Raw genomic sequence first — 25,319 nt, 5'->3', positions numbered from 1 at the left:
GTAGTAGTACCTGGGATTTCTTCCAAAAAACAATATTTATTATGAAAGCAATTCAGCTTGTGTTATTATTGGTGTTTTTTTTTTTTTCTTCTAGAGGTAGGTGTTTCTCACTTAGCATTCACGCCTTCAAGTGGTGAAGCTGTAAAGGGATTTTTGCTTGCACTATCTTACATGTTGCTGAAGGCTTTTCATGAGCAGTAATTGTGCAGCTGTCTTGTGATTACGTCATGCTTGTTGTGTAGGTCTTGCTTCTTTGTGTAATCTCAGTGACATGAGTTAAAACATTCAACCACATAGAACAGTTCAAAAGCAGCCTTAATGCAGATCAGTAAAAAAGTGAAAAAAAAAATCAGGAATCATTCTGCATACTTCTCATCATGCCTCTGCTCTACAAACTATTATAGTATGTACTAAATGTTGGCATGTGCTATTTATTCAGCTGAAAATATTATATAACCACTTAAACTAGTCTGAACTTTCCTTTCTTCAGTGTATTTTAACACTTAGAATCTACATTTTCTTCTTTTATAAATGTTATGGATCTATCTGGACACCTCCCTTCTTACATTTGTTCACTAAGCACCTCAAGTATACTTGAAAAAGTCATTATTACTGTATTACATTTCTTGGCCATTCAAATGGGACAATGATTAGTCTATTAACTTTCTAGTTATGATAGCCATTAAAATAAAAACTATTATTTTAAAGACAAAAACCTTAATCAATTTATGTATTTTGGAATATAATATCTATTTTCTGTTTGTTGGTATCAAGTTGACACTCTTTAAATCATGCATATAAATTACATAAATGCATCATCTATGCAGTCTTTCAGAAAATACATCTACATGAATTGATAGACTATTCATATTTCTATGTCTAATTTACATTTCAAATAAATTATTAATGTAGCATGGAGTTTTAATTGATACAGCTCTATGAAGACCTTGGGTACTCAAATTTGTTTTAGGCAAATAATTTAATATTTTGGATACTTTTAAACAATTTCAAGTTAATCATCTACCGTTTAAGGGATTTGATTAAGTGAATAATGTGAATGGAGTGATTCGCTACCTTCTGAATATTAAGTTATTGAAATAGTTTGGATATATTTTATGTTATTGCTGACAATCACACACTTCAAATCTAAAAATATACATTATACAATTGCATAATAGTTTCTGCTATGCTAGGTATAAGTAATTTAAGCTCTACAGCTCTTTCTGTTCTTGAAATGGATTGTAAAGTTTGGCATGGTGCTTATGGCAGAGCATGATGCTAATTATCCCAGATCCTCTGAACCACCACTGTAAGGTGGTACCTGTGGAGCTGTCTTCACCACAACTATAACTTCATGGATAAAAATCATCTAATAACATTTCTTCTTCCCAGTTGTATTCTTCAGGTTTGCCTACTTGGTCATTTATTTTCTATCATGCAAGACAGGACATTGAGATCTATCAGCAACAAAACAGGAGAAAATTTGTTACCTTACTCCCAGGCAAGGAAACGAAAAAAGAGATATTGGTACACTTGACATTTTTTTTTCTGGACCACATTTAGGGACCAATGATTTTTCTTCATCTTAGGTGCCCCAAAATACCAAGACCTATTTAATTGCCTCCTTTCTTCCATGCTGAAATTATCACAAAGGGATAAAATCATATTTTCAGAGTCCAATATTATGTCCTCTTGAAGTGAGTTATTCTTCAACATCATATTGCATATATTAAACGCCTTTGATTTTAAGAGATTTTGAACAGACTGTGATGGCATGGACCTACATACCCAGTATTTGAAAGGCTAGGGCATAAGTATAGGTCTATTTATTCCCTTAAATAGAAATACAACAATCTTTCATTCATACCAAGGTAATGATAAGTAAAATTCTAATAAGCTCTATATGCTACAGATGTTTGTAATTAGATATTGGATTCTTGTCAGACATTAGCTGTGATTTAATCTTCTTCATGTGTTAAGCCAACTCTATTCTTCAAAGTTTTGACCACTAGATGGTAGGGTTGTTTTATCTAAATGTAGTAATCTAATTCTGATCCCCAGAGAATAAAAATGATAAGAAATGTTTATTATTAAAATTTGATTTTTCCTGAATTTTGTAACATTTTCTTAAAAATGCATGTACACAAATAGGAATAATGTAATGATCAATATTTAAATGAACAATGATATGGAGTTTCTATTATTTGCTATTTTCTACTTTCTTGATCATCTTGGTTTTAAATTTAGACTCATTATCAGGGCGTCTGATGAATGTGATCCCCAGGATTAGGTGTCAGTTATAGAAAAACTAAGAGCATGATGGGAAGATTTGGCTAAATTTGTTATTTTTAATCCATCACTTGGTAAGGCCTGTTCTAAAATTGGGTTTGTGACTAGCCATCATGAAAACTTAAGATGAGCAAGTTAAAACAAAGACTGTTTCTCTCATCATTGCATGTTCACTAACATCTGTGTCCTTACTTCTGTTAACTCATTCCCAAGACAAAGAAAGTATTGGAATTGTTCATTTAATCAAAAGAGTGAGACCTAAAAGAAAACAAATTCTTTGTTTTCTTAGAAAAGATGAGTAAGTTGGCATCCTAACCTAGGAATCAACTAGAATATATCTATATCTCTATCTATCTATCTATCTATCTATCTATCTATCTAACTATCTATCTATCTGTCTGTCTGTCTGTCTGTCTATCTATCTATCTATCTATCTGTCTGTCTGTCTGTCTATATATCTATCTGAAAATGTATTGATGCCAAGCCACAGTGGTAATTACCTTTTTTAACAAGAGAAAATATGTGGGGCTACTAAAATTATGAACATTTTTTTTTTACTGTAACATTAAACATCAGGCATGTCCACAGTCCTTTTGTCCAGTGCTGGATAAACTTGATGAACAGGTTGCATGATTCAATTTCATAGACAGTTGATAATAGGCAAATTCATGCCTTGTATGTACTTGAAGAAATAATCATGATAAGTTGTTTCAGCTAGACAACATTTTCTAACCATGTGAGGGAGAATTTAAACAAGTCAAGATATTGAGACTGAGGCAATGCTTTCTCTATGGAAATGAAAGAATCAGCTACAAGGTTTAGTACTCTCATTATGTGATCAAATAATGATGATATTTCATGAAGTTAAATACAATTAACACAGATATGGGATGTGAATAGAAAATAGAAAAAGGAGATTTTCAGGACATAGTGAACATTCCATCGTTTCTGTATTGGTTAATAATCTGAATAGCACTGTAATTTTATCTACCTTTGAGGTGAAACATAATGAAGCCACTCTGAGGATGCTTTCCCTTATTCCAAGTGCTACTAGGACAAAGGAAGAAAAAAATGTTATAGTCTTTCCTTTCTTAATATGAATAATAATTTCATTCATTCCTGAAAATTTACCTTGAGTACGTGTATGCTAGCTCATGCCCAGGATTTATTAAGTTTTTGCATGAAATCTGCCTACAGTCTCACAGGTGTAACTCTTGGCTTGTTTGTATTTTAATTCAAAGTGATAGAAACAGATGATAACAATAAATTTTAGTAAAAAGAGTTTGTAGAGATGAGAGTATGTCCATTCACATCTAAAACGTTTCAAAGAAGATAGAGCTGTGTAAGAATCTAATAGTACGAATATGAATTAAACAGACAAAAATATGGAACAAATATGGAACATTTCACTCAGGGGAAACAATAGAGGTGAAAGTAAATTTGTTCTTAAGCTGTGTTGTTTTCTAAAATGACAATATTTGAACATGGCTTTATTCCACCTGTCTTTGTTAAGAATGGGTGCCTTATGAATAAGAGATGATCAAAATTGAAAATCTGGGGGAAAATTGGTCATGGACACAGATCCCATGCATAGTTTGCAAAGGATGGGCATTCCAGCACTTTCCCAGAGGCAGGAGAAAGAGAAGGAACATGGAACCTATTGCTGCAAACTATACAATTAGGTTAAGAACTTCAAGGACTTTCTACAAAATGGCCTCACTGTCTATCGTGAGTAAAAAGCATGGCTTTATATGGACAAGGAAGAGAACTCTGGGGTGGGGCAGATGGATGACAAAATCATGTTTCACCAGGGAATGGTTGAGTTTGGGACAATTGTATGTAAATCCAACTCAAACATTTTTCCCAGTTTAATATCTTGCAAAGGTCACATGTTATTCTTATTCCAAGGATGATCCACAGACTTGGGGCTCCTGAGAGAGAGAGAGGGAGAGAAAAAAAAATGAATGGCAAAAACTGTAGACACATTTTAGCATGTCAGTGCAGACAAACCTCACAAAAACTAGCTTTTAATGCTGATCTTTATGTTTCCATCTTTTGAATATATGAGAATACTTAAATTGGTAAATTTGTAATGTATTTAGTATAAGCTTCAATAATTCAATCATAAGATAGAAGCAAGTAACATATTACCATTGATGTATCTTTGCCAAGAAATGCTATGGGTGTTGGAGTTTTGCTGACCTGCAGATACCTTAAGAGCTTTGTATCACTGAGGTGTCAGAATTTATAAAAAACATATTGATCTTAGGTGGGCACTTCAGTGAAGCAATTTATATTCACTATCTTTATATCTTCTGCACACAATCACAGCTTATCCCCACTTCTGCTGTGATATACATCTGTCTGTGGTTAGCAGTGCTTTGTTTTTTTTCTTTTCTTTTTTCAAATTCATTGGCTATATATCAGAATAATGATAACAATTAAGAGAAAAGCTTCTACAGCCAAACTGCCTGTATGGAAGATGCCCTAGAAGAACCTTGGGCAAAAAGCCTGAGTTCTAAGGGCTACTGTTTGCTCATCTCCAAGGTGAAATGAACTATATCTCAATCTTTGGTATCCAAGGATGTCTGTGACATAGTATCATGTGCTCTAGGAACAAATCATTACTGAAGTTTCAATGACACATTTTGGCATCCATAGCAATCTGATCCTCATCTTTTTTTTTTTTTTTTCTGGCCTGAAGATGCACAGGTTATGGGACTAACCACTATGTCATGTAATGCTCCCATATGACTATATACTGTATCAGTATCCTGTTGTTGGCTAGTGTTAATTATGAGTATGATTAATGTCAGAGTATTTTACTATTATTACATTAATACTGACAATCTTTCTCATTATTCCCATGAGTTACTTTGGCAAAATGAGAAGTCTGAAAATACTTTACTTTTTAATTGTATTTTAATTAAAACTTTATTATAAAAAAAACTTGCAAATAAAAAAAACCCATATAGCAAAACGAAAAAGACAGACATCAGAGAATATTCTGAATGTTGCTGTTCTAAGAATGTGTAAAGATCAAAATGCTAAAACAACAAAGTAAGATCATGTAAAATAAATACTATAGTTAGATAAAATATGTCTATTTGCTTCCTATGCTAAGCCTGAAATGTCATCATTTTGTGGTAAATATCAAATAATCTGCATTGTTTCTGTTTTTCAGATCAAATTTAAGACTAATCTACAGTCCTTCAAATTTTCAGTATGGAATTTATGTAAAGTGCTTAGAAATTGGCGAAAAGTAGTGGAAGTGGGGAATACCAGTAAACAAAGTAGAAAAGTCATAATTGGAAATAAGTAATGGGCTCTATATATCATTCTAAGTATCACACATTTTAACCAAAATGTGTTTGCCACCATGTGCTTGTGGCCCTGATTATTATTTGGTCTTCAAAACCACCCCACTTTGGAGACTGAGCCTGCAATACAGGGATAGAGTGATGTCTAGCATGAACAACTCCCTGAGTTTGATTTTCAATACTAAGGCAGGGAGAATTTTTTTTTTCTCCTAAGCAAGCTATTTGTCCTTTCTTCTGGTAGTGAATACATATATCTGTGCAACAGAATTCTACCTAATTAGAATATTAGTGGAACAGTGTTTAGTATGTGTATATCTGTTTATCTAAAGGTCTATCATAGTCCAAGAGGCAAGAAGCTAGAGATCATAGACAATGACAGCTGTGTACAGAACACTGTGAGGAGACCTACCTGGCACCACAAGAAAACTATCTATGGCCAATCTATAAACCACCTCACATCGGGGACCATGTATTGCTCAATGATAGCACATCAAGGAACTCCTGACGTGAGTTATGGCAATAGACAGATAAATCATGCAGACAGCCTACCTAGGAAGTTGCAGGCATGCATTAAATCTTCCTTGTTTTTCTATCCAACATCTAATGGTATGGAAAGCACTAAGTATTTTCTGTCCTTTTTTTTTGTCCCAAAATTATATAAACAATGTTGTCCATTCTCTAATTCCCAACATTATCAATTTGAGAATACATGCTAAGTAAAACATAAATATTTTTATTGAGAAACATATTTGACAAATGCAAAAGAGTTGATGTTTAAAAACATGAATCATATAACTTTATTCTCTTTCACAGCAATTAGTCCTGAAAATCTATTTATACTGTATTATTAGATTAACCTTCTTCATCATCACCCTAAAACAATTACTGGTCACAGCTCATAAATAGGTCTCCTTTATATTAGACCATTTTCCTAAATCACCTCACATTCTGTGTTCTTTATAAAATGCCATGACTTTAAATCTAATTATGAAATGTCTTCTCAAAGGATAGTGAACTGCTTATAACAAACTGCCTTTACTTTCTCCCTCTAAATATAACCACAGGAATTCCAGGTAAACATTTCCATTGTTTCAAAAATTACAAATTAGACATTGAATTATTTTGTCAAATGTTTTTAGTTAAAATTGAAATATATCACTCTTCCTTTCCTCCTTTTAGACACTTTCAGCTATTCCCCCATGAATCCCTCCCATATCCTCTATATTCTCAAGCTGCATTTTAAAATTGTTGTTATCCTCTGAGACTTTTCTCAAAATACAGTTCACCAAACAGATATCCTGGGACCTCAAATGTCTATTCTTAATTCTTTCCCCAGGATTCTGCTATCTTCCTTTTTCATTTTAATAAAATATTAATATTTCTTAATAATTTCAAAATTTATATATTTTAAGAACTTAATATTTTTGTTTATCACTGATTTCATTTTCTCTACATTTTAGAAAATACACCATTTGTGGGGGTATCTCCCAGATTTTTATTCTCTTTGAAATTATACATTTTTAAACATAGCTTACTTCTGTAAAGAAAATCTTTAAAGTATTCCTGTAGAATCCATGAAGCCTACAGCAATGTTACATATGAACAAGTCTCCCTATATGAAAAATTCAGAGTCTGGGAACACTTAGCATAATTACCAGTTATTTTTAAGAGAATTACATTTGGCAAACAAATGTCAGCCATTTGGTCAGAAGAAATAACCATATATTCTACGATCTTGAAATAGGATATATTTATTTCATTTGAGGTGTATAAATATTTTGTTTGTATGTATGTTGAGATTGTGGACCACATGCAAGCATGTCAGAGGAGAGCATCAGATTCTCTGGAAATGGAGTTACAAATGGTTGTGAGTGGCCTTGTTTGTGGTGGGAGCTGAACTTTGTCCTCTGAAAGAAAAGCCAGAGTTCTTAACTGCTAAGCAAGCTGCCCAGCTTTCTATTTTCTGATTTTGACAATAAGTGTTTAAAGCTATTTTATCTATCTCATTGATCAAATATATACCTGGCTAAGGCATAAAGAAATGTGAAGGTTGGAAGTCCAATCAGTCTGAGTTAGAATAATGCTCACCTGGTGCCTATGTTCCCTATACACTTATTTATCCTATTAAACCTCATTTTCCTTGTTGTGTATGGGAAAAATACTTCAAGTATCTATATCAAAAACACATGTAAATATAAAACAAGAAGCTGCGTAGAAATTACCTACAGAAATATCTATAATGAGGAGATGATTAAGTATTACTGCTGTGGATTTTGTTATAGGAAATAGAAAATAGCATAAAATAACTGGGTAGATGTTTTTATTAGACATTATAGGTGGCTGTTGTTTAAGCATAGATTGCTTATTTATAAATTTCCTTAATAATTACATATACTTAGATAGCTTTCTCTCCCTGACAACAAACGTAAAATTCCTTCAAATTTAAAATTGGTGCGTCTTAATCAATTTATCATGTTCACATCTTCTTGTTCCCCATTTTTTTCTTTTCTGGTCCCTTTTCAGCTATGTTTCCTATTTCTTTTACTTTACTTTCATCTATTTATTTTATCTATTGTCTTGGCATTCCATAATACACATGAGCTGATATGTTGGTCTGATTTACACAGCATATCTTCAGTTTCTCTAGAGGACATTAAAACCCACCAATTTCTTTTAAGGTGTTAGACAGCAATATCTTTTCCATCGAATTTAACTTTTTTGTGTTCATATCAGAATAAAATTTTATTTTTCCAGTTTTCAACTAGATGTGTATGACTTGTAATTAGCTATCCTCATTGTAAACTGAGAAATTATATTAACATATCTTATAAATTAGAACTCATTGCACCAGACAGAAGTTGCAAATGATAACATTATAGCTATTGTTACAAGGATACATTGTTTAATTTGATATGTGCATTTAAACTCCAAGTGAATAGAATGATTATGGTACTGAGGCTTTAAAGTACATATTGTCAGAATAGGCTACTATGCTGTGAATTGTTGAATATTTCTGATTTAATGTCACAGAATATGAAAGTAACACCCTATCGCATACTGTGTGTCATTTCCAAAAAGGTGGAAAGAAAGCCATGTTCTAGTCTTTCTTCTTTTGTCAGATTATTCAAACAGATTTTTGTTTAAGAATTTGGTTCAATCTTTTTAAATCTTCATTGTAGAAGTGTTTGTTATTCCCTTAAAATACCTTTTTTTTTTTCCTTTTTGTACTGAAAGAGCTCAATGATATTGGGAAGACACGTTTCACAAAAAGACCTGAGAGTATTGAAGGGGGACAGAGAGAAGTTCAATGTGACAACTCAAGGTCTATTTCATATCCTGTTTCAAGGAACGAGGGCAATCTGCGATATGATTGAATCCACAACCAAGAGTTCTGAACGCTCAGGCTGCTTTTTTCGTTTCAGCAATTTCTGGTTGAGTGGATATATTTAGGAGATCACTTTGAAGCATGAAGCATCTTTTCCCTCAAATATCTCTGGGGATCATATAAAAGTATTGTTAGAAATTCTATATTTTGACTTCTCTTCACTTGGCTGCCATTCCAAGTGTTACTTTAGCTCTTTGAAATTCGTTCCATTTTACAGTATCTCTAAATTATACCTAATTTTAAACTGTGTAGGAATTCTTATGATGATCATTATATTTAAATTTGTAAAAACACAATTTAAAAAAGATCATCATAGTCTATTAACATTTGGCACAGTTTCAAATGTGGTTACTTGAACATACTATATGTGCTTAGTTATGCAAATTATGAGCATTTTTTTTTAATCTAAGGCAACCTAAGGAAAAATCTAGTATGCCTTGTTTCTGTCTGGGCACTCTCATTTTAAGTGTTCAGTTAAGAGACAATATGCTTTGAATTTATAGTCCAGAAATACTAAAATATTGAACATATTTTTAAGTGTGTGGGTTCTTATTCTGCTAACATTGTCCATATGGTTGTGTCTTGTATAATGCTTTACATTTTTTCAATCTTTGAGAGTAAAATGCATTTGTTTTTCTCTTCACTGACTCTTTTATCCCAATTTCCCTCTCCTTTTCTCTCTCTGTCTCTCTGTCTCTGTTTCTTTCTCTTCTCTATCATATTTAGGTATTCTGCAATTTTTATCATTACAGAAGAAATGTAATTTTAAGTAACATTCAAATAAACTTGTAGTTTGTTAATTTCATTTTCTGAATATTTTGAAGTAACTCTTGTTAACAGTCACTGAATATTTCTAACAAGCCCCATTTCTTCTCTTTTATGCTCCAAACCTCTAGCTCTTAATGATGACATCCTGCTGCCAACATTATGTTACTGCATACCTCCTTACACTTTCTCCAGTCTCCTAGAATCAGTCTTAGCTCCATCAGCATGCTCTGTGCTTCCGTTTATCCACGTGGATGTCCGATCCTTTTTTTCAGCCTTGAATGCTTTTTCACATTTCTCATTTTTGAAAGTCCTTGTCAGATTTCAAGGCAATGTTTAAACACGGTGTCTTCTGAGCATCCTTTCCTGATATTCAAGATTAAAATAAATCTCCAACATCTTTGAACCACAACAATTTATGACTCCCTTGGATGGGATTTCGTGCTTGCCCTTTAGTTGGTTGGCACTCTTACTGGGTTTCTGGCTGCAGCCAAGAGTCAGTGCAATAACAGAAAACACTTATATTGAAGCAAAAGTATCAGCATTTCACATCAAGCTCCCCGTGTTGAAAAGGATTTATGATGAGAAAAAGGAGACAGAAGAGGCATAAGTGGGACTTGTTTGTTCCTTTATAGTTGTTTAGATATTATAATATTTATGATAGAAGAAATGTGGTTGCAAATATTGCTTTAATATTTATACTTGAATTATGTTGTGATGTAATTAAATTGCTTCTCTGCCTCTCATGACCTAATCTGTCATTTCTTCTCCCTCAGTACATTTTTCATAACTCGAAGAGGAAAGATATAGGAAAGAAATATTGATTCAGGGGTGTGAGCAACAAAAGGTTTTAGGTGAGGGTGTGGATGTGTTAAGCATATCTAAAAGAAGATCGCTATTTTATTATTCCACAGCAGAGGTGGAGAAAAAGAGAGAGGAGAGTAAAACTAAGATAACAAAAGGACAAAGTTTTGAAAACCTTAAATCACAAAATGCATCAAGTTGGCCACTATTGATGATCTTGACATGGAAAAGATCATTTTGCAAATAATAAAAAGCAGACAAAGCAGTAGATGCTATAATATGACTTCAAATCTTACTCTCCAAATATTCTTGGTCAATATAGAAAGTTAACATACTTGTAGGTATGAATAAATATATTAACACCAAACATACTAGAAAACAAACCTGTATTTTATTTAGTTGTAGTTAATAGCACTTGGATTATTGTCTACTACAAATTAATGTTGAAGAAATTGTACACAACATTTGAGATTTTGTATAAATAAAATTTTCAGAAAGGTTTTTCTCAACCTTTCAAACATCAAATAACTGTATGGACAGTTTTTGAATTTTCTTGAAAATATCTGCATTCTTGCACCATCCTTTTTCTTCTACTTCTTCCCATGGTGGGTTTATTTTTAAAAAGAAATAATTACTATATACTAAAATATCAGGTTTAAAAAGAAACTACCAGGAGGAGGTAAGCCTTGACTATCTTGATATTTTCCAAAAGCTATCAAGAAAGAACATACAGACACTCGAAGGCTGATCCATTTCAGGATTCTAACCTGAAGCCCTAGGCAATGCTCCTGTGAAAATGCAGAATTAAACTCTCAGAACTGACAGCAGTGCAGCAGGTAAAGGCTCTTGCAGCATGAGCCTGTAGACATGAGCGTGACCTTAGAACCATGCAAACACAGAAGAGGAAAATGCATAATGTTTCCTATGTTAAATGGAGTAACTTCCACTTGTATGAACAGCATCAGAACATGAAAATACTTTTAAACAAGTCTTTGATTATATAATCTTACTTTTAGATCAAATGGTCCTATGCAGGTTATATTATTGTATAATGGAATGTACAGCAAAGTGCAGATGAAATTTGTAGAATAAAAGTCTCATTGAGTACCATAATTTTTGAAAATTGTTATTTTTTATATAATATGTAATTGAGGAAGATTGTTCTTAGGTTCCATTGTAATTGTGTACAATGTTTGGATCATCTACTTTTCTCCTGAGTCTCAAAGCATTTTTAATTTGCATTGCCCTGATGACTAAGAAGGATGAAAAATTTTAAGCATTTATTGGCCGTTTATATTTATTCTTTGGAGTATTGTTTCTTTAAGCCATTAGCCCATTGATTGTTCAATTGATTGATTGATTTGGTCTTCTAGTGTTTGAATTTTGTATTTCATTATATATTCTGGATATTTCTTCACAACTGTCTGTTGTGAAATTGACATGTTTTTCCATTTAACATGCTGTCTGTAAACTGTAGTGACTTTTGCATTTGCTGGCTAATGTTTTTGTTTCTCGTACTTCAACCTGTGTGTGTGTGTGTGTGTGTGTGTGTGTGTGTGTGTGTGTGTGTGTGTGTGTGTATGAGAGAGAGAGAGAGAGAGAGAGAGAGAGAGAGAGAGAGAGAGAGAGAGAAAGAGAGAGAGAGAGAGAGAGAGAGAGAGAGAGAGAGAAAGAGAGAGAGAGAGAAAAATATTGCTGTTCTTTTCAGAAAACTATCTTTTTCTATATTTTAATGTGTTTGTTCTGTGATTTCTTCTAGCAGTCTCCCAGTTTCAGGTCTTATATTAAGGTCTTTAGTCCATCTTGAGTTGAGTTTTTTGTTTGTATTTGTTTTTGTTTTCTTTTTCTTTTTTTGATAGTGAGAGTTATGTGTCCCATTCTGTTCTCTACAGGCAAAAATCCAAGTTAACCAGCATAAATTGATACAAAGGCTGTCTTTTCTCAAATATATGTTTGTATATCTTTGTCAAAAATATAAGGATATACCAAAGTGAGTTCATATCTGTGATCTCCTTTTTTCCCCTCATTGGCCTGTAGGCTTATTGTAACAAAACAATGTTGCTCTTTTACTATGTATCTTAAGTATAATTTGAGATCAAGTACTATGATTGATTCAATATATTTTTGTTGTTATTGTTGCTGTTTTGCTAAAACTTACTTTAAATATTTGTGGTCTTGGTTTCAGTGTAAATTTAGAATATTTTTCTTGGGCTAATGAAAGATGTCAATGGGATTTTGACAGGAATGCACTGAAATATATATATATATATATATATATATATATATATATATATATATATATATATATATTGGTTTTATGACTATTTTCATAGTAATTATTCTGACAATCCATGAGCAGAGAATTCCTCCTATCTTTAAAATTCTTCATTTTCTCATACATTCTTTGTAGAGGTCTTTTTTTCTCCTTCATTATATTTTGCTCTAAACATTTTACTATTTTGAAAATATTTAGAATGTTTTCTAATTGGATTTGTTTTCTTTCTTTCTTTCTTTCTTTCTTTCTTTCTTTCTTTCTTTCTTTCTTTCTTTATTTATTGGTCTTCTAAGACAGAGTTTTTCTGGATAGCTTTGCGCCTTTACTGGATCTCCTCTGTAGACCAGGCTGGCCTTGAACTCACAGAGATCTACCTGCCTCTGCCTCCTGAGTGCTGGGATTAAAGGCGTGTGCCACCACCGCTCAGCTGGATTTGTTTTATTCAACAGGAGAGAAACTATACTTAGTACTGGAATCCTAGCCCAAATAACTAGAGCTAATGAGACCATCAGTATAGTGTTGAATGGATAACCACTACTTTATTATAGCACAATTATTCTGAACTACATTCTAATTAATTCCACTTATAACACAGATAAGTGTGTCTCTTACCCAACATCAAGAAAGCTTCCTTTGGAACACCCTGATTCCATTACAGAAAGTCATAATTGGTCAAAATGCAGAGACTATATGATACTGTGGTGCACAGCCCCAAATAATACATGTACCACACAAACCCCACACCTAGGTCTCAGGAACATCACAGAAGAGGACCAGAAGATCATGTGACCAAAGAATCTTCTATGATTTTGTGTCTTCTAGAAATGACAAACGAAGCTTCATCCTGAGTAGGATTTCTTTCCCTTTGTCTTTCTTTCTCAGCAAATTTATGATGGTATATTTAGTAAAGTAAATTATTTTTGCATGTTTCTTTTTATCTTGCTACTTTATAGAAAGTGTTTATTATGATTAAAAGTCATCTAGTGAGCAGCTAAGGTCTTTTAAGTTAGGAATCATCATTTTGGTAAATAGCGATAATTTGATTTCATTCACATCTTTATTATTTTTATTTCTTTCTCTTGTCTTATTGCTATAGCCAAAATTTTAGTACTGCCTTGAATAAAATTGTATTTTCTTGTCTCATGCAACATTTAGGGAAAATCTGCCAGTGTGATAAAATGCTAGCTATAGATATGTTGGAATAATCTTTATTAAGTTGATACATGTTCTTTCTATTCTTGCTTCTATCAGAACATTTATTATAATTGTGTGTTGCCATTTCTGAAAAGTCTTTACTACATTAATTGAGAAGATTATTCAGTTACAATCCTAAAGTCAGTATATTTGCTTAATTACACAGATTTGCATATATTGAACCAACTTTCTACTCAAGGAACAAAACAATACTATAGCATATATTCTGATGAAAGTGTTCTGAAATTCAATTAGTAATAAGTAAGTGAGCAAGTTTGCATTTATCTAGACATTTCTTTCTTTGTGCTGGTGTCATGGTAGTGTTTGTTTTGCTGGATTATGTTAGTATTGCTGTTTGTATTTCTATTTTAAGAACAGTTTGAGAATCATCAATGTTAGCTCTTCTTCACAGGCTTCGTAAGAAATAGCAGATGTAGATTTCTTTGTCCCTTATTAAGTGGTGAGAGCACCTGATGTAAGCATTCATTGGAAGTAATATAGTCCAGTGCATGTGTCAACGGTTCTATTACTTGCTTTAGAGTTTTGTCACTTTTCTGTTTTTTTTTCTTTTTCTTTCAATTTTCAAAATGTATGCAGATGTTCATGCTATAATCCTATTTCTGGCTACAAAATTTTAGTAAACTTTCATATATATATTTTAGTGCATAAAGTGATATATGGAAGCCTGACCTTTATCAATACTCTTCTGAAAAGTCAAAGATCTTAGTATTTTCCTAGTGTTTTTTTTAAATAATATTTTTAATAATTCCTTGGGAAGTTAATAAAAAAATAACTATATTCATTCCCATTCCTCACAGATCCACAAGCCATTTTCAATTTTATTTACTTCCCTTCCTAATTATGACTACAGTCTTTATTCATGTTGATTTATTTATAAAGTATATACATCCAAGAGTTTTTCTGAAATTGGATTTAATAATTTCTGAACCAAATTGGATTTAATAATTTCTGAGACAAATTCTTGGCTGGCCTGCAATTTGCTATATAGTCCAAGCTGGTCTTGTATTCATAGAGATCAACATGCCTCTGCCTCCCATGAGCTGGCATTAAATGAGTGTCTCTGTGCCTGGCAAGATTTCTCTTTATGAGGCTCTACTATTCAGAACATGAAACTGCTCTGTTTTCTTGAAATCACTAGTATTCTCTTGGTTGCCTAAAGCTGAAGGATCCCAGGGTTCTAGGGGTGTGTGGATGGCTGGTCAGGATCTTGTCCTACCCATCTTCTGTTTTCCCACATCGTGTCTTCTTTCTCCAGAGAACTCTATGTTAAATCCTGAAAGCAACAACAACACATATTGAACTTCATCTGAGTTCAGCAAACCAGTTACATTTCTAAACTTCAGCTCAGGCATTTTCTTCTGAAGAATTCTCTTTATTATTACTATCATCATCATCATCATCATCATTATTATTATTATTATTACTATTATTATTAATTTTATTTTAAAAGCTTTCTTTCATCCATCATGCAGTTATTTATATGGAAGAGACAATCTACTACCTTTACTTAAGTGGACACTTTGATCATTATTTCTGTCTTTGTTACTGTATAGAAGCAAAGATCGCTCAACAAGCAAAGAAGAAAGCTCTTTTCTCTACAGAAAGTGCTCTTCTGTAGAAGGGCAGGTGCTAAGCATTTTGTTACATAAATTTTGTACTTTGAAAATAATGAATTAAAAATATAAACTGGTGACTTTGACTCCTGAGACACATATTGTCATTAAGTAGAACAACACATCTAGCTATGACTTTAAAAAAATATATTTATTTTTTACTTTATGTGTATGTGTATGTTTGCCTACCTGCATATCTGTACACCACATACATGCAGTGCCCATAGAGTCCTAAAGTGGGTATCACATCCTGTGGACCTGGAGTTACAGACATTTGTGAGGTGTCATCTGGGTACTATGAATTGAATCCTAGTCCTCTGCAAGAGCAACCAGTGCCCTTAGTCACTGAGCCGTCTCTCCAGCCCAAGTTTTGAATTATAAATTTAGTTTATTTTTTTTATTTCTTGATTTTTTTAATTCTCAATATCCAAAAATCTATCATTATTAGATAAAAGAATTATAACAAGAAAATTAATTTTAATGCCATCATCGTCGTCGTTCTCCTCCTCCTCCTCTTCTTCCTCCTCCTCTTCCTCTTCTTCTTCTTCTTCTTCTTCTTCTTCTTCTTCTTCCTCCTCCTCCTTCTTTTGAATTATATTAATTGAATTGAGAAACAGGACTTTAGTCTCAGGATGGCAGGGATAACATAACTCATGACTTTAGTCAGGGAGATGTATGATTTCAAGGACAGTCTGGACTACATAGTAAGTTACAGGTCAGATAAAACATACTATAGATTTATAACTTGGTTTCCTGCAATATTTCAGTGCATGAAAATATTGTGTATTTCGTTAGATTAAATGTATTTTTCAAACTTTTATACTTGATTCACACCATTATTATTTGCTTCAGTGATATTTTTTATCCATTCCATAAAAGAGAATTTCTTAAAATAAAAGTAAAGCCACACTATATACTGTAGTGGGTAGCCATTCCAGCTTTGTTCTGGAAGTTCCAACCCCCATTGAGACTTCGGCAACTGTCACGCCTACAAGGCGGGGCCAAGGGAGGCGCCTGGGGACCCGAGATCCGGATCGGCGAACGCTCTCTTGGTTCCAGGACGCTGGATGGTGGAGGTAGACAGAGGAGAGCTCCAGAGAACACCGCTGGACTGTGATACACCTTCCCCAGACCCCGCGACCTACCTATCCCTTAATTTGTAAGTTACGCCATTAAATAAATCTCCTTTTAACTACGTGGAGTGGCCTAAATAATTTCACCAATAATATACTATTGAAAATAGATGTTTCTTTAGTCAAGGAGTTAAGGAGTCTACACTGTGTTTTGTAATACTTTCTGGGGAATAGGAACGCGCATTACATAGCAGAAGATAGAAAACAAAGGGCAGACCAAAGTAACAATACCACCAAAGTCCAGCTTAGTGAACCAATTCGTTAACTCTGGTCACTTGTAGGAGTATGTGTATTCCCAGGTTTCAAGTGGAAACTTGAGTCTTTGGGTGCCATTTGTAGCTGAAATTTTCTTGTGCCCCAGCCTGCTGGCAGTCGGGACAAATCTCTTCCACTAGTGTCCCCTAAGTAAACACACAGAGACTTACATTAATTAAACTGCTGGGCCATTAGCTCAGGCCTACCACTGACTAGCTTACATTTAAACTAACCCATGATTCCTATTTATGTTTAGCCATGTGGCTTGGTACCTTTTCTCAGTTCTGCCTTCACATCTTGCTTCCTCTGTGTCTGCCTGGCAACTCCTCACTCTTCCCACCATTCTCTTCTCTCTTTGTCCCCGCCCATACTTCCTGCCTGGCTACTGACCAATCAGCAATTTATTTATTAGTCAATCAGAGCAACACATTCACAGCATACAGAGCAATATCCACAGCAAATATGGGTGAGGAGGTATATATAGGGACAAAGACAACCTAATGCCAGATAGATGTATCACCAAAGCTACATCCTGCATGTGTGACAATGCATGGCAGCAGGAACCCCTGAATTTTCTGCAAACCTTTCAGTCATCTGGACAGATTAAAAAAGTTTCCTCTCCACAGCCATCCATCCTGCTTGTGTAACCTTGGGAAGGAAGGGATTTGTGCATGTCCTAAGTTCCAGGGACTTCCTGAGAATTAGAAGACTTTTACTCCCTCAATCATAATGAACATCCCTTCAGAGCTCTCTGCATCTTTAGGGATGTCCCTCAAAGAATGAATTCTTTAGTTAAGACAAAATTGCTACACAAACTTTCCTCAGTATTACACAGTTCCATTGGAGATTATTAATTATTTACTTATTTATTTAGAACTTGTTCCTTCAATTTAAATTCTTACTGTTAAGTGATGTTAGTTTATTGGAACAATGGTAATAATTGGGGTGATGCATCATTTCATACCAGCACTATGTACTTAAATATCTTAAATGTGGTTTATAAGTTGTATGTGTACAAAATACTCCATTGATCTTGACACATTATGAATGTAAGATATTTCTGTTGACAGAGACTTTATCAAACATATACTTATTAATACATAGTTTTCTTTGTATCCAAAAATCTCTTTATTCCTGTGTTTTGTCCTTGAAATACATCTAACAATGAGCATACTGTCTCAATACCAGCTATAGTGATTTTATTTTTTAAATTAAGGTATTCCTTTCCATCCTTGGTGCCTTATCACACTGTTCCCTTTTCCCAACATATTGGTGGACATGTCACACTCCTGCCAGATAATTATGGTATATTTTCAGTTTATAAATATTTCTACACAGCAGTGCTGATTTGTAATATGGTTTAAATAGGCCTGGTATTCTAATTTGGTACCAGGATATTAGGATATAATCTTTTATTTATCACCTACAGAATTCATATGTTAGTAATGGGTTACAGCTTAATAAGGTTATTGTGAACCTTCAACTGGAAAATATGCATAGTTATTTGATTGATTACAGTAAGAACAGGTTCACAATAAGTCATCATAAATTAAAATTCTGAAATACGTATGAATGAAGTAATGATGGAGGAGAAATTCAAGAAAGTCCATTATTTTTTGTTAAAATCAAAGGAAAGTCACTTACTAGCTACTTAGTAACTCATTTAATTTTGAGATGCCTAGTGTGTACATTTTATTTTCTTCAATAGGATTATATAAATTATGAATTCTTAACTTTTTTTTTTTTGGTTTTTCGAGACAGGGTTTCTCTGTGTAGCTTTGCGCCTTTCCTGGGACTCACTTGGTAGCCCAGGCTGGCCTCAAACTCACAGAGATCCGCCTGGCTCTGCCTCCCGAGTGCTGGGATTAAAGGTGTGCGCCACCACCGCCCGGCATGAATTCTTAACATTTTTAAGTGTCACTCCTTTTACACAAAAAACTACTTTGTTAATCTACATGATAAAATGGTTGATTTGGAATCATAAAGCTACTTGAGGGTAGAATAACATGACTATTGACTTCTCCTATTCCTCATATATCTAGTTTTAAACACAAAACCATTAATTTAGTGACAAGTAGAGCTCTTCCCCTGTCGATGAATACTTGCTAACTTCATTTAATTTGCTCTTTGAATTAGTAGCTCAAGAAAAATTAAATTATCTATGATTTTCTTTGATTGTTAAATTTATTAATACAACGTCAGTTGCTTTTAAAATATCTACAGAGGAAAGGAAAATACTTCTTTTAGCTGAGTCTGTAATTAGAAGTGAGTCATCTTCCATTGACGGGGTAAATTACCGACAATTTTCCAATTTGCCAGATTTTTGCATGTATCACATGAATAATTGAATAATGAGAATGAGCCAAATTTAGGGTAGTTAATTTTAGTTGGGTAAATTCAGTGCCATCTGGACTTCTGGCTTTCCTAACTTTTAATTGACCTACTTCTTTCAAAAGATTCCCAATACCTAATTTGTAAAATAGATGTTTAAGCTCAAACCAGAATGAGTCAGGCCACATGTTAGAATACTTAATTACTGTTTATTCAATTCACAACAAATAAAACAAAAACTGATACAAAGTGTTATAAAGCTCTTTTAAAACTTAGTTTGATTTAATAGTGTTACAATAATACAGCTTGTTTTCTTAACACTGAATTTTGTTTTCATAATACTACCGTTTTCGTGTTTAGTGATTATTGTTTCTATGTTACTTACCTCTAGATTTACTTTTTAAAATGTAGAGTTGCCTTCAAAATGAGAATCTGCTTACTTTCATCAGAATTGTTTGGTTTTGTAAACCATAAAAAGTATCTTTAAAGTCATGCTACTTATGTTTATAGGAATAGCAAAATATTAATGCTTCTAAAAGCTTAATTTAATTACTCTTAGGAGATCATCTTGGCATGAGCTTCTTATTAAATAAAAAAGTTAATTTCCATCTGCTAATATATGCTTAAACTTAGAAAATTAAAATATGTTATCTAATTATAAGAGTTATCTTTATGTCCTTTACAAGTGTAAAGCTGTGCCTTGGGATTCTCTTTCCTGCTTGGATGGTGCATGCCAATCTGTTTTACATGATAAATTTAAATTATCATTTTTCTTTGGTTGATGCATTAAAAGCATTTTGATAGAAGTATTCACATTAAAAAAAGTATTTTATGATTATGAATAGTTGTATCTTCCAATAAGCACTTATAGCTGTATGCAGTAGATAGGAGCTAAATAAATGTTTTCTGTATTCTGAAAAAGAATTTGTATTAGTGAGACTATATATACAGTATAGGCACAACAATAGTTTTGTAGAGTAACTGTCATATTGAAACTCTTGAGTATTGTTTATACTTACAGCCAGAGAAACTAGCAATAGCTAGTTTAATATGTGAGAGGAATACTGAGTGACGTGAAAAGAAATTAGCAATCAGGGGAAAAGTTCATACAAAACTTATCTGAGGAGAAAATGTAGAAAAAAATTGAACAACTAAGTTGAAAAGTTGGTAAATTTCTTTTGCCTTGTAGAACTAAAATTTGGAATTGAAGAATAGAGCTACTAGCTCTGAAAGCCTAAATATTATCCCTTGAAACAAAACAAACAAATGAGAGACAATAACAACACAAGAAAAATCACTAGGCATCCCTTTCCACTAGTTATAGGACTAGGGACAGGGCATCCCTTCTCAGGAACAACTACAAATGCAAAATACAAATACTAAAACTGAGTAAAAATAAAAATAAACACACACACACACACAAACACAGACACACACACACACCCTCCACTCTGTCCTAATCTCTACTCAACTTATGGAAGTCTGAGTGAGGATTCCAGACTTTGGACTTTGGGCCTTGTAAGGTTAAAATGAATGATCCAACCAGCAGTTAGGGTAGTTCCAGTATAAGCAGCTTAGTGAGGATTAAGGATGGGCTGAGACCCACTATTTTGAGTAATACTGGAGATCACACGTGAAGCCTAAATTTCTATCTACACTCAACATTAAACAGACACCTTTAGGAGGTCTCTGAGAACAACAGGTAGATAAGATTTCTAGCACGTGTTAATTTTAGAAACCTCATTTAAAACAAAGCATTGTGCTAGTCCTAATTATAGCAGAATGTAGTATAGAAATAACCTCAAATAGAAGTAGAATACCAATCTGAGAGGAATGTCTATTCAACATTTGAAAGTGAAAATTGGACCTCTTATTCTACTGGAGAATAACACAGCAAAGTTATTTCTACAATTTGATTGGTGTGAGAGGAAATCATTTTGTTCCAATAGGGAACAGTGCTTTCTAAGTTCATTTGCTAAACTTTTACACTCTACTTAAAAGGAAATCCAAGTGTAAGGAAATAGAAAATGTGAATTATGATGGACAATCCCAACATGAATGAGAGCACAATTATTAGAAATATAAGAACTGTCTGAAAAGATTTAAAATAAATATCATAAGAACGTGTCTGTACAATTATAGGCACTATTATTAAGCAAGTGGGGAAAACTGAAAGGTCTTAACAGGTCTGTGGAATGAATCAGCACAGAAAGTTACAAATAATGAAACGTTTTACAAGAGAGTGAAACAAAAATAACATGAATTTTAATAGTATAAAGACAAAATGAGAGAGAAGTAGAAAGGATGATGTTTTAGATAATAAGAAAATTTACCTAATAATGAAAAGGAAAAATACAATCCTTGGACACAATCAAGAACACTATCACAAAATAATGAAGTAGTTTGTGTACTTCTGGGACTACTTTTTAGATAGAATATCTGTAACCCTGGAATACTACAAACAAGGACAGTGAGATAAAACAAGAGATCAGATTAAATCAAGCATATTCATGAGTAATGTGGCATTATGTAGTATGTGCTTAAAATGATTCAAGTTATTAAAAATCATAAATTCATAGGTTCAATATGTTGCATAAATACTATTATGACTTCAAGAAATACACACTAATTTATACCATCATAAAATTTCTAGACAGGAAAGGAAAGAGTTATGTGTTTTTAACTAGTGAGCAAGAAATGATCTTTAACCACAGGAGAAAAATAACTGAATGGACTGAATTTCTCCTTAGAGTCCATGGTGGTTGGAAGGAAGTATCACTACTGGTTGTGAGTGCAGAGAGAATCAGACTAATCTCACTAAATAAAATATGTGCATGCTTATCAATTGGAAATGAATAAATGGAAAGGAATTTTATAGATAAAGGAAAGATAAACTGTATAAGGAGATCAGAAATGAAGGAAAAATAAGAAAGGAAGAATTATGTAACATCTTGAAGAAAAATTACTGGGAAAAGTACAATTCTAGGTAAATAGAATACCTTTTCGTTAATTCTACTGAATAGCCTGTTATACTTAGCTAATTAGATGAAAATCATTAATATTTTAGGACTCAAATGAATTTGGAAGAAAATTTTTAGATAATTTCCTATAAAAAAGGGAAGAAAAATAAAATTAATGGAAATAATCTACTAGAACTGACAAAATGCGGACTCCAATAAGCTCTAATAGCTCATTCATATAATAGGTAGTATGTAGAGCCACTAGTAAAAAGTAAATAAAAATATACAGGCAGCATTATTAAAGACACATCACAATCAAGTTCTAAAATTTTTCATGTAATATATAGCAAAGTAGAAGAGTAAGGAATGAAAGAGACAACTTAGGAACTCAGCAGGTAAAGAGCACTTGCTGCTTTTCCAGAGGATCAGAGTTCCATTCCCAGAACCCACCTAGGGCAGTTCACAACTCCCTGTACCTTCAGATCCAGTGATGCCAACCACACCTATGGTTCATATACACACATAAATAAAAAATAAAACTTTCATCATAGCAACACATTCGTACATAATCCTTGCACACAAGTAATTACATTCATTAGAATAGCACAACTACCGAAGTCTTATTTCTATTGAGCATCAAGAAAACATTTCAATTTTTTTAGAGGTCTGTGTGGAAACAGAAGATGGGCAGAGATGGCATCATTTGAAGAGTAAATAAAACAAAGGTGATGGTCAATAAACACAGGGCAAGTAGAATTCAGAGAATATCTGTAGATGTAACCAACCGTCTTATTAAATAAGATACACAGAGCCTATTCAGAGAAGAAAGCCAAGAGGTCAGAGCTAAGAGCCTCACCCTTCCTGTTTCAGTGATCCTCTTCAGTCAAGAGAGCTCTCTGAAATGGACCTACTTCCTGTGTGTATGTCTTTATATAGTCTAGCTGTTCTGCCTTCTCATTGGTTGTAAACCTAAACACATGACTGCCTTGTCGCTGCCTGCATGTACCACCCTCCAAGTCCTTAAAGGCGTGCGCCACCACCTCCACGCACTTGCTATGGCTCTAATAGCTCTGACCCCCAGGCAACTTTATTTATTAACATACAATTAAAATCACATTTCAGTACAAGTAAAATACCACCACAATATCCGAATCAGTAGTTTCTTATTATAATGACAAAGAATTAATACAATATGAGAAAAATCTTCAATGTTTTTGCAGAAAACAAATGGACTTTAAGATATATGAAACACAACATTAAATAAATTTTTAAATTCACAATTCCTGAAAGTTGTTTTAATATTTTCCCATTTATCTCTTACAAAAAATAAATTATATTTTGGAAAAATTGTAAAGGCTTCTACACCTAAGAAACAAAATTATCCAGCTGTTATTTTAAAACATTCTGAACATGAATAGACAATACTCATGTATGTCCAATGTCCATTGTTCGTGTATTAATTTAAACATACATCCCACTTCCTTAGACAAACACCTACACACAGTCAAATTATGATCAGTGAATATGTTCTCAAACAATAAACTGAGAATCATGGGGTCAACAGAATATCCATAAAAAGTTGAAGTTCTTATAAAACAAACAAAAACATCATGTTTCCAGGAAGCTGTGTGGTAAAGAGACATTCTCAAATAATTAATAAATAGTTTTTAATTAGTGTACATTAAATCATTTTAGCGAGAATGAGGAGGGTTTATATGAGCAAGAATTGTTGAGACCAAGGTTGGATAAAGCACAGGGACAAATAGCCAAACGAATGGAAACACATGAACTATGAACCAATGGCTGAGGGGTCACCAACTGGATCAGGCCCTCTGAATGGGTGAGACAGTTGATTGGCTTGATCTGTTTGGGAGGCATCCAGGCAGTGGGACCAGGTCCTGTGCTCATTGCATGAGTTGGCTGTTTGAAACCTGGGGCCTATGCAGGGTCGCTTGGCTCGACCTGGGTGGAGGGGACTGGACCTGCCTGGACTGAGTCTACCAGGTTGATCTCAGTCCTTGGGGAAGGCTTTGCCCTGAAGGAGGTGAGAATGGGGGAGGGCTGAGGGGGGCGGATGGGGGAGAACAAGGGAATCTGTGGCTGATATGTAGAACTGAATTGTATTGCAAAATAAAAATAAAAAATTTTAAAAAAATTGTGGTTCTAGGAGTGTTAAAAGTGAAATTTAAAAATCAAAGTGATTACATGTAGAAAGTAAGATATGAGTCAAATCATTAATATGAGTTCCTTCCTCAAGAATCCTAAAAGTTCAGGGAACTGGTAGCAAACACCTTTGATCCCAGCACTCAAAAGCCAGAGGCAGGTGGATCTCTGTGAGTTCAAGGCCAGCCTGGACCACAGGGCAATTTCCTGAACAGTCAAGGCTACATAGAGAAATCCTGACCAAAAAAAAAAAATAGAGTTGAAATGTATAAATTTAGTAAGTCAAGGAATAAAAGGAGGATAGAAAATGGGAAAGACAAATCATTAACAGCTTAATTACAACAATAGCCTGTTTAGCCATAAATTCATCAGTGGTTTAATTGACCTATGAGGTAAAAGCACTCATGATTCAATCATTTTCCTGTATCTCTACTGCGGAACACTGATGCTGCACTGGACTAAGCTATCAGTACAAGGTAACATGAAGTAATAATACAGGACTATCAGGATGTTCTAAATGATCCTTGAATTTGCCAGTATCTTATCATTTACTATAATCTCAGAAACATTATCATTATAACCTTAAGTTCCATAACCTTCTTGCAGTCAGAAGTGTTTCTTATTTTTTTAAATCATTTTATCCAAAGATACTAGTGTGTTTCTTTTCCCCGAGGTACATTACATTTAAATGGACACTGCTTTTGTTTTGTGTGTCATTTATGCATTGGCTCTGTTGAACTATTTCTGTTAGGATTAATCTTTTCAGATATTTCACATATATATATAATCAAATGTGAGCTCTCTAACTTTT

The sequence above is a fragment of the Peromyscus eremicus genome, chromosome 15, assembly GCF_949786415.1.
Source record: "Peromyscus eremicus chromosome 15, PerEre_H2_v1, whole genome shotgun sequence".
Classification (NCBI taxonomy): Eukaryota; Metazoa; Chordata; class Mammalia; order Rodentia; family Cricetidae; genus Peromyscus; species Peromyscus eremicus.
Note: the sequence above shows the minus strand (reverse complement) of the source record.